Genomic DNA, 13,192 nt, shown 5'->3' with positions numbered 1-13,192 from the left:
CGATGAATATTTGAGGCATTTCTTCCTTCAGTTCCTTACACATACCTAAAACATGTCCTTATGACTTCCCAGTTGAGTTGATATATATGTAATGTGAAGACTAGATTATTCATTTAAACTTATTTTCTTGAAAGGAAAAAATGAACACATTCCATTAGAATGGTAAAAATAAGACAACAAATAGCACATCAAGAGATTAAATTTAGTAGTCGACTTTAACACAAAAGGGAGGTTTATCTTATTTTTAAGGTGAAGATCTTGTGATGATGAGGAATACAGTGGCATACAGTTCTATTTATCTTAAACATGCTGAAGAAGAGGGAAGATCCTAGATTGTTTAATTCAGCATTCACATGACAGTTCATTATTAGATTACTGATTACAGACTTAAATTTAGGCCAAGGAGATAGAGATCTGCTCTGCTTTCTGCTTGTCCACACATCTATTTCTGTCTTCCATATATGCTTCAGACTGGAGCAACTATAGTAGACTGATGTCTTATACAACTGCAGAGGATCAACAGGACTTGTACTCCCTATGAAAGATTGTCTTATAAAACAAGAGGTTTCTGCTATTTTAATAGTGATAACAGAATACTAAGATATAAAATGGCATGAATATTGTTATAGACTATCTTGCCAAAATGATGCAAGTTAGGACAAATTAAATTTCAATTATTTATTTTAGTAAGTGGCAATAAGCAAAACAGCGCTGGGCGGCCGGGGAGTCCCTGCTCCACCAACGGCGCGCACCCACTTCCCGAGGGTCCGTCTTTTTTATATCCTCCGCCTTCCGTTATCGGGTCTCTCTGAGAGGTGTATCCTGCGTCTGCGCACTTTGCAGCTAGGGGGTCGCTCCATCCGGGTCTTCCTCACATCACCAGCTTCTCGTATTTCCTATTTTCCTGAGAGTGGCTCACAAAGTCTTTGTTTATATCTTACAGAATATAGACACTACTCCCTTTTTTTTTCTTCTTCTTCTTCCCTTTGTCTTTCTCCCCTTTGTCCTTCTTCCCTTTCTCCCTCTTTTCAGTCTTTTGCCTAGTAGGAGTCCTTGCTTCAGCATTTCAACTTAGATAAGCACTTACAGTCAGTTAGTCGTTACACAGTGTAATAGTTAAGATTAAGCTTAGGCCAACATAGTTTATGGAATAACATGTCACGAGCTCCCAGTATCTTCAATGGAATTTGATGAACAAACAGTTTACTGTCTATCACAATCCCCCCTTTTTTTTTTTATCATTTTGTTCATCAAATCGTTGCAATTCTTGTTGACTTAACAGGAGAGTTTTTTTCAATTTAAAGTCATCATCTAATTGATTGTTTTTGGCTTTAATGAGTATTGGACGGGTGACAGACATTAGATATGTTACCCGTTGCATCATTCTCCAAGTTATGACATATAATATTATTGACAAAGTCAAACTGATTAAGATTAATATCAAGAGAACCACAATGGGGTGACACAACTTGTTCAAGATGCATGTAGCAGTAGGTGACCATCCAAAAAGGGTGTCCCACCAGTTATGTTCTGCATTCTTTTTTGCTCTTTCCAAGACTCGGTGTATTTCTTCCACATTGTGATGAACAGTTATTAGAGTTTTCTGTCCGTTTTCTCTAACTTTCTCTAAAATTCTAACTAAGTCTTTGTGTTGAAGTAACTGCTTAACCAAAGTGAGGTTCATTCCAATGGGTGTAGGTTGTAGATTATGTATTAATGTATAATTGGATTGCAGGAGTTGGTAAGACGTGACCGGGGCTAAATAGGAAAAGTCACATCCGATTACCTTTGTGAAGTTGCAAACACAGAGATTTGAATAATTTTTTGTCTCTATTATGATCTTGTCTACGGTTAAGAATTCACAAACCGTCCTCAAATATACACAACCTTCGCCAATATATATAAGTACTGTTTTAGGATTTTCATTGGGATGGACCTCAAAGTGACAAATATTTTGTTCGGTATCTAAACAAATATCTTGTGCTTCAATTGCATTGCCTTCACAAATGAATCCTTGTTGTTCCCGTACAATGCAGGACTCTAGATTGACAGTTTGCCATTTTTCGTTTACCTTTCGGGCCCATACTCTATGCTCAGAAGGATAGAGTATGGTTCCGTTGTGATTCAGTCCTAATGCAATGATAGGATAAATTTGGTATATGGTGGCATTGTAAATAGTGAGTATAAAGGTAGTAGCTGTGTTTGTGATGGGGTCATAGGTAAAGTTTACCAGGTTCCACCAGGATTGGAGTTTCTTTTCAAAATTAGTAGCACTGTCCCAAATTATTCTTCGAATTTCAGTAGGAAGAATACCTTCTTCACCTTCTCTTATAATTGAGGCAGCTATCGACTGCATCCATATTTGAGCCTGGATGCAGCTGAGAGCTAAAGAGAGGTTATTTTGGAGCACACTGAGTGCATCTGTAATCAATTCATGATCCTTTATATTTACCTTTTCCCCTTTTGGTAATATATTTGACAACAGCCACTGGTTAGCCCCCAAAGTCAATAAGGAAGATCGCAAAGGCCTTTGTATATTAGTTAAATCACTAATTGAGGTAGCCAATTTGTTCATTATCACCTCCGAATCAATACTATTTAAAACTCCTAATCCTGTTCCCAAAGCACCGGTTAAGTCTCTCTGCGTTCTTTTTGTGTGAGGAGTTTGTTTTTGCAGCCAGGTTGTCCATCCCTCGTAAGAAGTCTTTAGGAAAGGTGAACATGCTGGCTGAATATTTGAAACATTATTTTGCATTAACAATTTAACTTGTTTGAGAGACCACGCCGGGTTAAACAGCATTTGTTGTTTACCTGTATTTCTAATTGCATATGGTCCAATTTTAAAAATTCTTGGGCTAAGCACGACTGTTGGTTGTGTTGGAACAGTATGAGTAGTCTGAGTAGTCTCTTTGGGAGCGTGGGTTGTGGTTGTTGTAGTTTCCTCCTGTATATTCAATGGAAATCGGAAAGATATAGCTTGATCCCCTGACCTGGTCCCTCCCAAACAAACTATGGACACTGGTTGGGTTGCAGTAAATGCATACCAACAGGCTTCCGACTCACAACGGGTTTGAGTTATTTTAGATTCCGTTTTGTCTCTGATAACGATTTGAGTAAAAGGGGGCTGACGGACGGTTTGAATTAAAGGGTGCCGACTTATTATCACATTTACATTGAATACTCTGCAGCCTATCTGTATCTCATCTCCTTTTTTAGCTGTCCAGGTATGGGATGAATTCTCCCATTTATATGTTTGGAGTGTTAGGTTATTGCTTAGTATGGCAGTTGCTAACTCTGTCCCATACAAATCTGCATCCATACTTCCTGTATGTCCATAATAAGCATCTGTCCAAGGCCATATAATTTGATTAGTTAGGGTATGTTCAAAAGGTTGGTGGGATTGGTTAGTCGTTCTAGCCCATCCTGGTAGTGTATTCATTGTAGCTAATACACCTAGCCAGACTATCCAATAGCTCCAATAGAAGGTTGACGGGATTCTATAGATTTGCATATTTTTTCTTAGTCTCTTTTGTATCGGGGTGTCTGACACTCTCGTCTGGCCCTTCTCCCTCAGAGGTCTTTTTTTCTTCAGAGTAGGGCAGTAAAGTTTTCCCCACTTTGATACGTCTCTGCCTCCTCTGCCTACTCTGTTGCTTAGAGCAGCAGGGTGTTCCATCTTCTCGGCAGCAGCCGTATTCTTCAGGGGTACGTTTGCCTCTACTCCGGGACACATAGGTCTCCCAGTTTTTATCTTTGACCTCGGGTTCACGACAGGGGACCCAGAGGATGTGCTTTCTACAGATCACCCTTAGGATCTGAGAGTGTTATTGAGTAGGCCAATTAGAGTGAGTGCACTCTCTTTAGTAAATATTTTCTACCAAGTTTTAGAATCTCCAGTTTTAGGGCCTGATTAGTTAATCGCTGTTCTCGTTAATAACACTGATTACAACTAGACCGAAGATTTATTCCATGTGCATTATGAATCCCCCAGCCTTCTTTACATACATTACACTTTACACTTTATGCATATAAAAGGAAAACAAATATAAGTTTCAATTGGACAAAAATATCAGGGTCTCACTCATCGAGTCCTTCGTAGGTTCTTATCTCACAATGTGTAGAGAGTTCTTTCAGGTTTTCCGAAGGGTGACTCGTAGATCCCCAGGAGGGCTGGTCACTTTCCAGGCCGGATCCTGTATAGGTCCTTTTACTCGGCTTGCGTGTGTCCACCCCTTCTCAGCAGTCCGAACAGCAGTTTCTGTAGTGATAAGAGCAACATAGGGTCCTTCCCAACGGGGGGTCAAAGAAGATTCTTTCCATGATTTGATTAGTACTTTATCTCCTGGTTGGATTTGATGCATGGCCACATCTAATGGAGGTCTTTGTACTACCATCCCCCGAGTCTGTAGTTGTTTTCTCCTTGCCATTAGCTGTATCAGGTAGGACTTTATCTTTAATTCTTCAAGTTGGGGGTGATCCGGTGGCATTTCTAAATCATAGGGCATCCCATATAGCATTTCAAAGGGAGAAATGCCTACATCAGTTCGGGGTTGAGTTCTGATATTTAACAAGGCTAAAGGGAGACACTTTACCCATGACATTTTAGTTTCTAACATTAGTTTGGTAAGTTGTTTTTTTATTTCTCCGTTCATACGTTCAACTTTCCCTGAGCTCTGCGGGTGCCACGGAGTATGGTATTGCCACTGTGTACCCAGGGCAGCCAAAGTCTCTTTGGCTACTCTGGATACAAAGTGTGGACCTCTATCTGAGTCTATTGCTTCTATTGCTCCATACCGAGGTATAATTTCTTCAAGTAATATCCTTGTTACTGTGTGAGCTGTGGCTCGGGCTGTGGGAAAGGCTTCTACGAATTGAGTTAAATGATCTATAATTACTAATAGGTATTTATACCTCCCCATCTTTGGTAATTCAGTAAAGTCTATTTGTATTCTTGCAAAAGGTCTATGAGTCAATTCTCGCCCCCCATATACTCGTTTTCTTATTTGATGTTTATTTACTTTTTGACAAACGAGACATTCTCCTATCACTCGTTTGGCTATATCATATATCCCAATGCACATGTATTTAGTTGCAAATTGATCCACTAATGCCTGAGTTCCCCAATGAGTGTTTTTATGGAATTGCTGCATTATCTTGGTAGCTATGGGTTTTGGGAGAACTTCTCGGCCGTCCGGGAGTTCCCATTTTCCATTAGCTTTCTGTTTAATCCCCATTTGATTTAATTTTGCTTGTTCTTGAACAGTAAAACTTAAAAGTTCATAGGATTTTCCATGGAAAAAGCACCACTTAAACCCTGGTCTTTCACATACACATTCTATGTCATCTACTCCGTATTCTTTCCAGCAACCATAACAGGGGAGGTAATTATCTCCACAATTAACACACCGCTTTCTGTCCTCTATCGGATCATCCAAGTCCAGTGCTGATAGCGCTGCTCTCTTTACCTCTTGATCAGTAAGGTTATTCCCCCGTACTAAAGGATTTAGCCCCCTCTGGTGTCTTTTTACGTGTATTACCGCAATTTCGCTGGGTCCTCGTATAGCTTGCAAAATTTGTGATATTAACTCCTGATGTACTAGGCTCTTCCCCCGAGAATTGATTAAACCTCTTTCTTCCCATATTTTCCCAAAGGTATGTACTATTCCGAAGGCATATCTAGAATCAGTGTATATAGTTCCCACTTTTCCATTTAGTAATTGTAAAGTCTTTAATACTGCATATAATTCACATGCCTGTGCTGACCAGCTGGGACTCAAGGGTCCTGATTCTATCACCTTAAAAGTTTTTCCATCAATTATGGCATACCCTGATTTTCTTTTCCCTTCTACCACTCGAGAGGATCCATCTACAAATAATTTTTCTCCTTTCCCTAATTCCTCCTCTTCCAAATCTGGTCTTATCTTAGTCTGCTCTTCGATGTTACGGAGGCAATCATGAAAAAGATCTTGACTAGGTTCTCCATACAAAAATTGGGCTGGATTTTGTAACGATGTTGTTTCAAGGGTCAGGTGGGGGGACGTAATGAGGATTGCCTCATATTTTACTAGTCTAGCATCGGTTATCCATTTTTCTGCTTTTTGCTGTAACACACCTCTAATATTATGGGGTGATAGTACCCTTAATTCACTACCAAAAGTTATTTTATGCGCTTCCTCAACTAACAAAGCAGCTGCCACCACAACTTGTAGGCATGTAGGCCATCCCCGACTTACGGGGTCCAGTAATTTTGAGATATATGCTACTGGTTTCTTTTTTCCTGCCCATTCCTGGGCTAATACTCCAAATGCAGTTCCTTCCTCTGTGTTGACAAATAAGAAAAAGGGTCTTTTCAGGTCGGGCAAGCTCAGAACAGGAGCATTTACTAATTCAGTTTTTAGTTCTTTTAACCGTTGATCATCTTCCTGAGTCCATTTTAATAATCCATTTTTAGTTATTTTGGTGTATAAAAACTTTACTTTTCCACTATACCCTTCGATCCACTGCTTACAATATCCAAATAGCCCTAATAGCTGCCGGACTTGTTTTTTAGTTTTTGGACTTGGTAGGGAAAGTATCCCTTTCACCCTTTCTGGATCCAATTTCTTAGTTCCTTGACTTAATCGATGCCCTAGATATTTAACTTCCTTTTCAACAAATTGCAATTTGGATTTTGACACTTTCAGTCCCTTTAAGCTCAGGAAATTTAACAACTTGATGCTTTCTTCCCGAACCCTTTCCTCATCCTCCCCTGCTATTAAAAGATCATCTACATACTGGACTAGGGTAAGGGTATCTCCTATCTGGTAATCCTGCAAAATTTGTTCTAAAGCTTGCCCAAACAGGTTTGGGGATTCAGTGAAACCTTGGGGTAGGACTGTCCACCGGAGTTGAGTTTTCCTGTGGGTGTCTGGGTCCTCCCACTCAAAAGCAAAATAGTTTCTACACTCCTCTTTTAAGGGACATGCCCAGAAAGCGTCCTTCAAGTCTATTACACTGTACCACCGGTCGTTCGGGCCTAATTGACTTAAGAGAGTGTGTGGGTTAGCTACTACAGGGAATCTAGTTACAGTCCTTTTGTTAATTTCCCTTAGGTCATGGACTAATCTGTACCCCCCATCCGCCTTCTTGACAGGTAAAATGGGAGTATTAAAAGGGGACATGCAGGGTTCCAATAATCCCTGCTTTATTACTCTCTGAATTTCTGGTTTTAATCCTTGCCTTCCCTCCAGAGGTATGGGATATTGCTTAATCCTCACCGGTACTTCAGGATCCCGGATGGTTACCATAAAAGGTTCAACATTCAGTTTTCCCACCGTATCCGGAGTGTACCACACTTCAGGGTTGATTTTAGTCTCATCTTCAACCCGTAGGGGGCATAGTTTGATTTCAAGTTTGTGTTCTGTTACTTCCAAACTAATTCCTAATTCAATCATTAGATCTCTCCCCAGTAGGTTATAATCTGCCTCAGGTACTAACAATAAGGATCCCACCCCCACTTTAGAATTTGTTTCAAGGAGTACATCTTTAATTACCGGTACTCCGAATGGTTTTCCTTTCGCCCCAACTACTTGTACTTTTTCTGATGAAATCTTACATCCTTGGGGCAATGATTGAACAGTAGATCTCTCCGCTCCTGAATCTACTAAAAATTCTACCTCCTGTTGCTGAGGACCTACTTTTAACTTTATCAAGGGCTCAGTTCGTTCTCGGGTCCCCAGCAAATAGAGCCCCTGACACCCCTAATCTTCTTTAAACATTCTCTCATCCATCATTCTCCTTCTGCAGCTCTTCTTTGTGTGACCTTTTCTTCCGCAATAAAAGCAGACAATACTCCCTTTTTCTCTCTCTCTCTCCGGTTCCTTTAATCTATAGCCTGTTCTTTGACCTTCTTGTTTTCTCCCAGCACTGTTCACTCTCTGTCCTTCCCTTATCGCAGCTACCATCATTCTGGTATGTTTCTTTTGAGTTTCGTCCTCCCTTCGGACATAGACTTTCTGTGCTTCTCTCAGTAATTCATCCAACCCCCGATCCTGCCAATCTTCTATTTTTTCTAGTTTCTTTCTAATATCTATCCATGCTTTTGCCACAAATTGTGTCTTTAACAATGCCTGTCCCACTGGGGTATTAGGGTCTAGTCCTGAGTAAAGCTGAAGATTTTTCCTCAGTCTCTCTAACCACTCAGTAGGAGTTTCATCCTTTTTCTGATGTTCACTAAAGGCTTTGTTTATATTTTGTCCTCTAGGGACTGATTCCCTTATACCCTGGATTACAATCGTCCTCAGGTCTTGCATATGACCTCTATCGATTTCATTTTGATTATTCCAATTAGGTCGATTTAGAGGCCATTTTACATCTGCTGCCGGACCTTGCTGATGCTGTTGATCCCAAATTCTCATTCCTGCTCTCCTGATCATATCCCTTTCTTCAACAGTGAATAGTATAGCCATTATGGCTTGTATTTCATCCCAGGTATAGATGTTTGGTCCTAAAAACTGATCCACCCGCTCCGCCACACCTAAGGGATCCTCCAATAGATTCCCCATCTCTTTTTTAAATTCTCTGACGTCCCCTGAATTAAGAGGGACAGTCACATATCCCATGCCAGGCTGGGGTCCCCCCATCGCAACCTCCCTTAGGGGGTACAAGCCACTATCACCCCACCCCATTCTAGTTTGACTACGGGTTATTCGTCTCGGTTCTTTCGGGGATTCAGGTGGGGAGTCTGAATTCTCTGGGTCCTCCGGCGCAGTCGGAGGAGGTGAAGGCGCCGGAGGTGGGGGTGGAGGTATGTAAGGAGGAGGAGAGGTGAGAGGTTCGTCCTCATCACGTACCTTCTTTTTCTTAACTTTTTCTTTTAGAGGATATAGATTTATTCGGGTATCTGATGCTATCCATACCTGTGCATATTCACTCTCCTCTAAATTAAAGGGTTCCCTTGAGTTGACATAAATGTTTAGGGCTTGGCAGACCCATTCTTCAAAGGACCCAAAAACAGGCCAATAGAGATGATCGCCTCTGATTTGTTTCCCTCCCCAAACTTCCATACAATAATAAATCATTTTTGCTTTGTCCTTACCCCGCCTAGAGGGGTAATCTTCCCAATGGTTTAACATCAAGCCTAAAGGGCTATCTGGTGGTATTTGGGGGTACCTCACCTCGGGTCCCAAATCACCCATGGGATCAGAAGGCTTGCTTTTCTTCTGTCCCATCTTCCGGAGCGCCTTCACACACTCACACAATTCGTTTTTCCCCCTTTTCGTGACCCAGTCCCTCGCGGGATATGGGAACTGCACTACCGAGGGGTCCGCACTCGCTTCGCCCTGCTGGGCGTCTCACACACCACGCTCCGGGAAACCCAACCCCAACCGAACGGTAACCGGCCTATACTCACGCAACCCTGCGTCTTCGTCCGGGGCTTCGTGCACAAAGATTACGGGGTTACCGGTATTTTTTTTTTTTTTTTGCTTGTTGCCGAGTTTTGGAGTTCGTCGGTAGAGGGCGTGATGTGATAGCACTCAGCCGGGGCCGCTGAACTCAGCGGGGCGCGCCTCCCCGTATGGGGCTTCCCACCAGATTGCCTCTATCCGAGTCACGGCACCAATTTTGTTATAGACTATCTTGCCAAAATGATGCAAGTTAGGACAAATTAAATTTCAATTATTTATTTTAGCAAGTGGCAATAAGCAAAACAGCGCTGGGCGGCCGGGGAGTCCCTGCTCCACCAACGGCGCGCACTCACTTCCCGAGGGTCCGTCTTTTTTATATCCTCCGCCTTCCGTTATCGGGTCTCTCTGAGAGGTGTATCCTGCGTCTGCGCACTTTGCAGCTAGGGGGTCGCTCCATCCGGGTCTTCCTCACATCACCAGCTTCTCGTACTTCCTACTTTCCTGAGAGTGGCTCACAAAGTCTTTGTTTATATCTTACAGAATATAGACACTACCCCCTTTTTTTTTCTTCTTCTTCTTCCCTTTGTCTTTCTCCCCTTTGTCCTTCTTCCCTTTCTCCCTCTTTTCAGTCTTTTGCCTAGTAGGAGTCCTTGCTTCAGCATTTCAACTTAGATAAGCACTTACAGTCAGTTAGTCGTTACACAGTGTAATAGTTAAGATTAAGCTTAGGCCAACATAGTTTATGGAATAACATGTCACGAGCTCCCAGTATCTTCAATGGAATTTGATGAACAAACAGTTTACTGTCTATCACAAATATCTGTACTACTTGTGCTATTGTTGTATCTTCTGTTTCTTTACTGTCGATGTCATTGTATTTGAGTTTTATATTATAACTTATAAGTGCTTTTTAAAAAAATAACCGTAGATTACAAGAATAGCTTTATCACCAGTGTAGTGGGCATATATGGCAAGGTTTTGGGAATGAGGGGGACTGCAGGGGTGGCATCTATGCTGGACACAGCCAGTTCCAGCTGGCTTGGCAATGGACACACTGCAGACCAAAGCTGAGCCAATCAGCAAAGTTGGTGGTGCCTGTGTGAAAACATATTTAAGAAAGGACAGAAAACACTGCACAGGCAGAGGAGAAGAGAAAAAGGAGTGATGAACAGTAGTGCAAACACCAAGGTCAGAGAAGAAGGAGAGAGAGAAGGTGCTCCAGTCACCAGAGCAGAGGTTACCCTGCAGCCAATGGAGAAGTCACACACTGGAGCAGGGGAAAAGTGTGAGAAGGAAGAAGTGACAGAGAGGAACTGTTATGTTGTTGTGGGTTAACCACGGTAGAGAGATAAGCACCACACAGTTGCTTGCTCACTTCCTGCCCCCCCCCCCCCCCCCCCCCCCCCCCCCCCCCGTGAGACAGGGGAAGAGGAAAGGAATAAAACCAAGAAAACAAGAAAACTTGATGGTCAAGAAGATAAAACAAGCAAACAAACAATTAGTAAGTGAATGATAAGTGGAAGAAGAGGGAAGAAACCAAAGCAAGTGATACAAAGTAATCACTCACCACCTCTCATGGGTAGACCAATGCCCAGCCAGTTCCCGAGCAAAAAATGGCCAACCCCCTAAAGCCTCTTCTTTTCCCTCTTCTTGCTGAGCATGACATTGTATGATATGGAATAGCTCTTTGGATAGTTCGGGTCATCTTCCCAGTTGTGTCCCCTCTCAGCCTATTGCACAACCCTTCCTCCCCCAATCTATTCACTGGGAGGACAGAGTGAGAAACAGAGAAAGCTTGATGCTGTGCAAACACTGTTCAGCAATAGCTAGAATATTAGTGTAATATAAGTACTGTTTTGGTAAAAAATCCAAAACACAGCACTTTATGAGCTGCTTTGAAGAAACTTAATTCTATCCTAGCCAGGCCTAGTACATATATACTGACCATAATCCCCATCTCCTCTGCGATGCTTGGGGGGACAGGTAGAAGAATCAGGAGTGAAGGAGTGAAATTGAGCCTGGGAAATGGGGAGTTTGGGGAGAGGAGTTATTTTAGTTTTTATTTTTGTTTCTCATCACACAAACCTATTTTGTCCCCCCCTCATCTTGCTGAGTAGGAGCAGCTGGGTGGGTGTTTGGCTGTTAGCCAAGGTTGATCCACCACACACCAGTTAGTGAGATTTCTTTCTGACAGCACAAAAATTTAACAGAGCTTCTCATTATAAAGCAGTTGTTTTCTTTTTCTTTTCAGGTACCATGATCAACAGGATGTTACGAGCAACTTCCTTGGAGCAATGTGGTTGATTTCAATAACGTTTTTATCCATTGGATATGGTGACATGGTACCTAATACATACTGTGGGAAAGGAGTCTGTTTACTCACTGGAATTATGGTGAGTGTTTCAGAAGTTATTCACTAGATATGACATTGTTTGTTCGAATTAATCCCCAAATTCATGGTAGTCATAACAGAAATATTTATTTGATAACTTTTAAAGTATATAGGCTTACTTGCACCATTCCATGGTCTCTCATTCCATGGTAATGGAATGGAAGGCTTTCATCCTCTGTAGGTAGAATTAAGAGCTGTGTAAGAAAATAGAGAAATAATTCCACCCTGATGCCATTCTCAGCTTCAAAATTTCAATAGGTCTTTGATTAAATGTTAGGATATCACATCTTCTTGACTGTCTTTGAACATATGTAATTGGATCAGTTCTAATAGCAAACCTACAGCTCTGATATTTGCTTCTTAATGAAGTTACTTGCATGTGTAGAACTGCAATGGTGGCTAGTCTCCTAAAGCATTTTGCTTGTGCATAGTTTTCTACATTGTTTCTTATAAGTCTAATAACATATGGTTCATAGTTTCCCATTGCTTTAAGTGGATTTATGTAGCGCAGTTTTCATTATGAGAGTTTTTGTTACCATCGATTTAGTTGTTAGACCATACATATTTAGTACATATTTATTAGCTGTACTTCATATCTAATATCAATTTTTTTTGTATTGTAGCATTTGGTCCAAGTTAGGTAGGGAGTAGGGCAATAAATTATAATGGAAATTTCTGCATATTTACAGTAAATTAGAAGTAAAAAAGCTCCTGATCCTGCCACTTTTATTTGTATCAAGCTCCTGTGTAAATTTCCCTGTGAGTGAGAAGTTCAGGATGGGCATCATATATAATATAGATGACAGTAAGATCCATTGATCATAAAAGTAATGCAGCTTCAATATCTACCTTCTATTAAAACATGTTGTGGTGGTTTAGCCCCTGCCGGGGTCTGAGACCACGCGGCCGCTGCCCCTCCCCCACAAAGGGAGTGAAAATACAAAGCCCCAAGACTGAAATAAGGAAAGGTTTAATACAACAATGCAATAGCAACACAACAAACAGCAACAATAACAATAACAGTAATAGTGATAGCAATGAACAGAGCAAAATAGCTACCAAATACAGCAGTGAGAAGCACAATGTACAAAACCACGAGTGCACCGCGCTCTGCGCCAGGAAAAATGTGACCTGCCAGGATGTGACTTCCACATGGTATCTGAATAACCCGGCTAGAGCTCCCCCCCACTGCTGGGGAAACTTAACCCTATCCTGGTTAAACCAGGACACATGTATATCGGGATTATGGCTAAAAAGAAGTTTCCCTTTTTGAGCAGGTGTTTTAGTAAATCTGTTGTTTATAAAAGTATGTATTTTATGTTCAGAGACTAAAATAGATCAATGCATTTTTGTAGTTTGAAGACTTTTTTTCCAAATGCTTCTTTTTTATTTTTTAACATCTGAAAGACTTCCA

General features: G+C 41.4%; 1 pseudogene; it reads left to right on the top strand.

Annotated features, from left to right (window-relative positions):
- Positions 1-13,192, top strand: part of LOC141917716 (small conductance calcium-activated potassium channel protein 2-like) — a 159,213-nt pseudogene that overhangs the window by 74,484 nt on the left and 71,537 nt on the right.

The sequence above is a fragment of the Strix aluco genome, chromosome W, assembly GCF_031877795.1.
Source record: "Strix aluco isolate bStrAlu1 chromosome W, bStrAlu1.hap1, whole genome shotgun sequence".
NCBI classification, from domain to species: domain Eukaryota; kingdom Metazoa; phylum Chordata; class Aves; order Strigiformes; family Strigidae; genus Strix; species Strix aluco.
The sequence above is the reverse complement of the archived record's forward strand: the minus strand, read 5'-3'. Positions and strand labels throughout refer to the sequence as shown.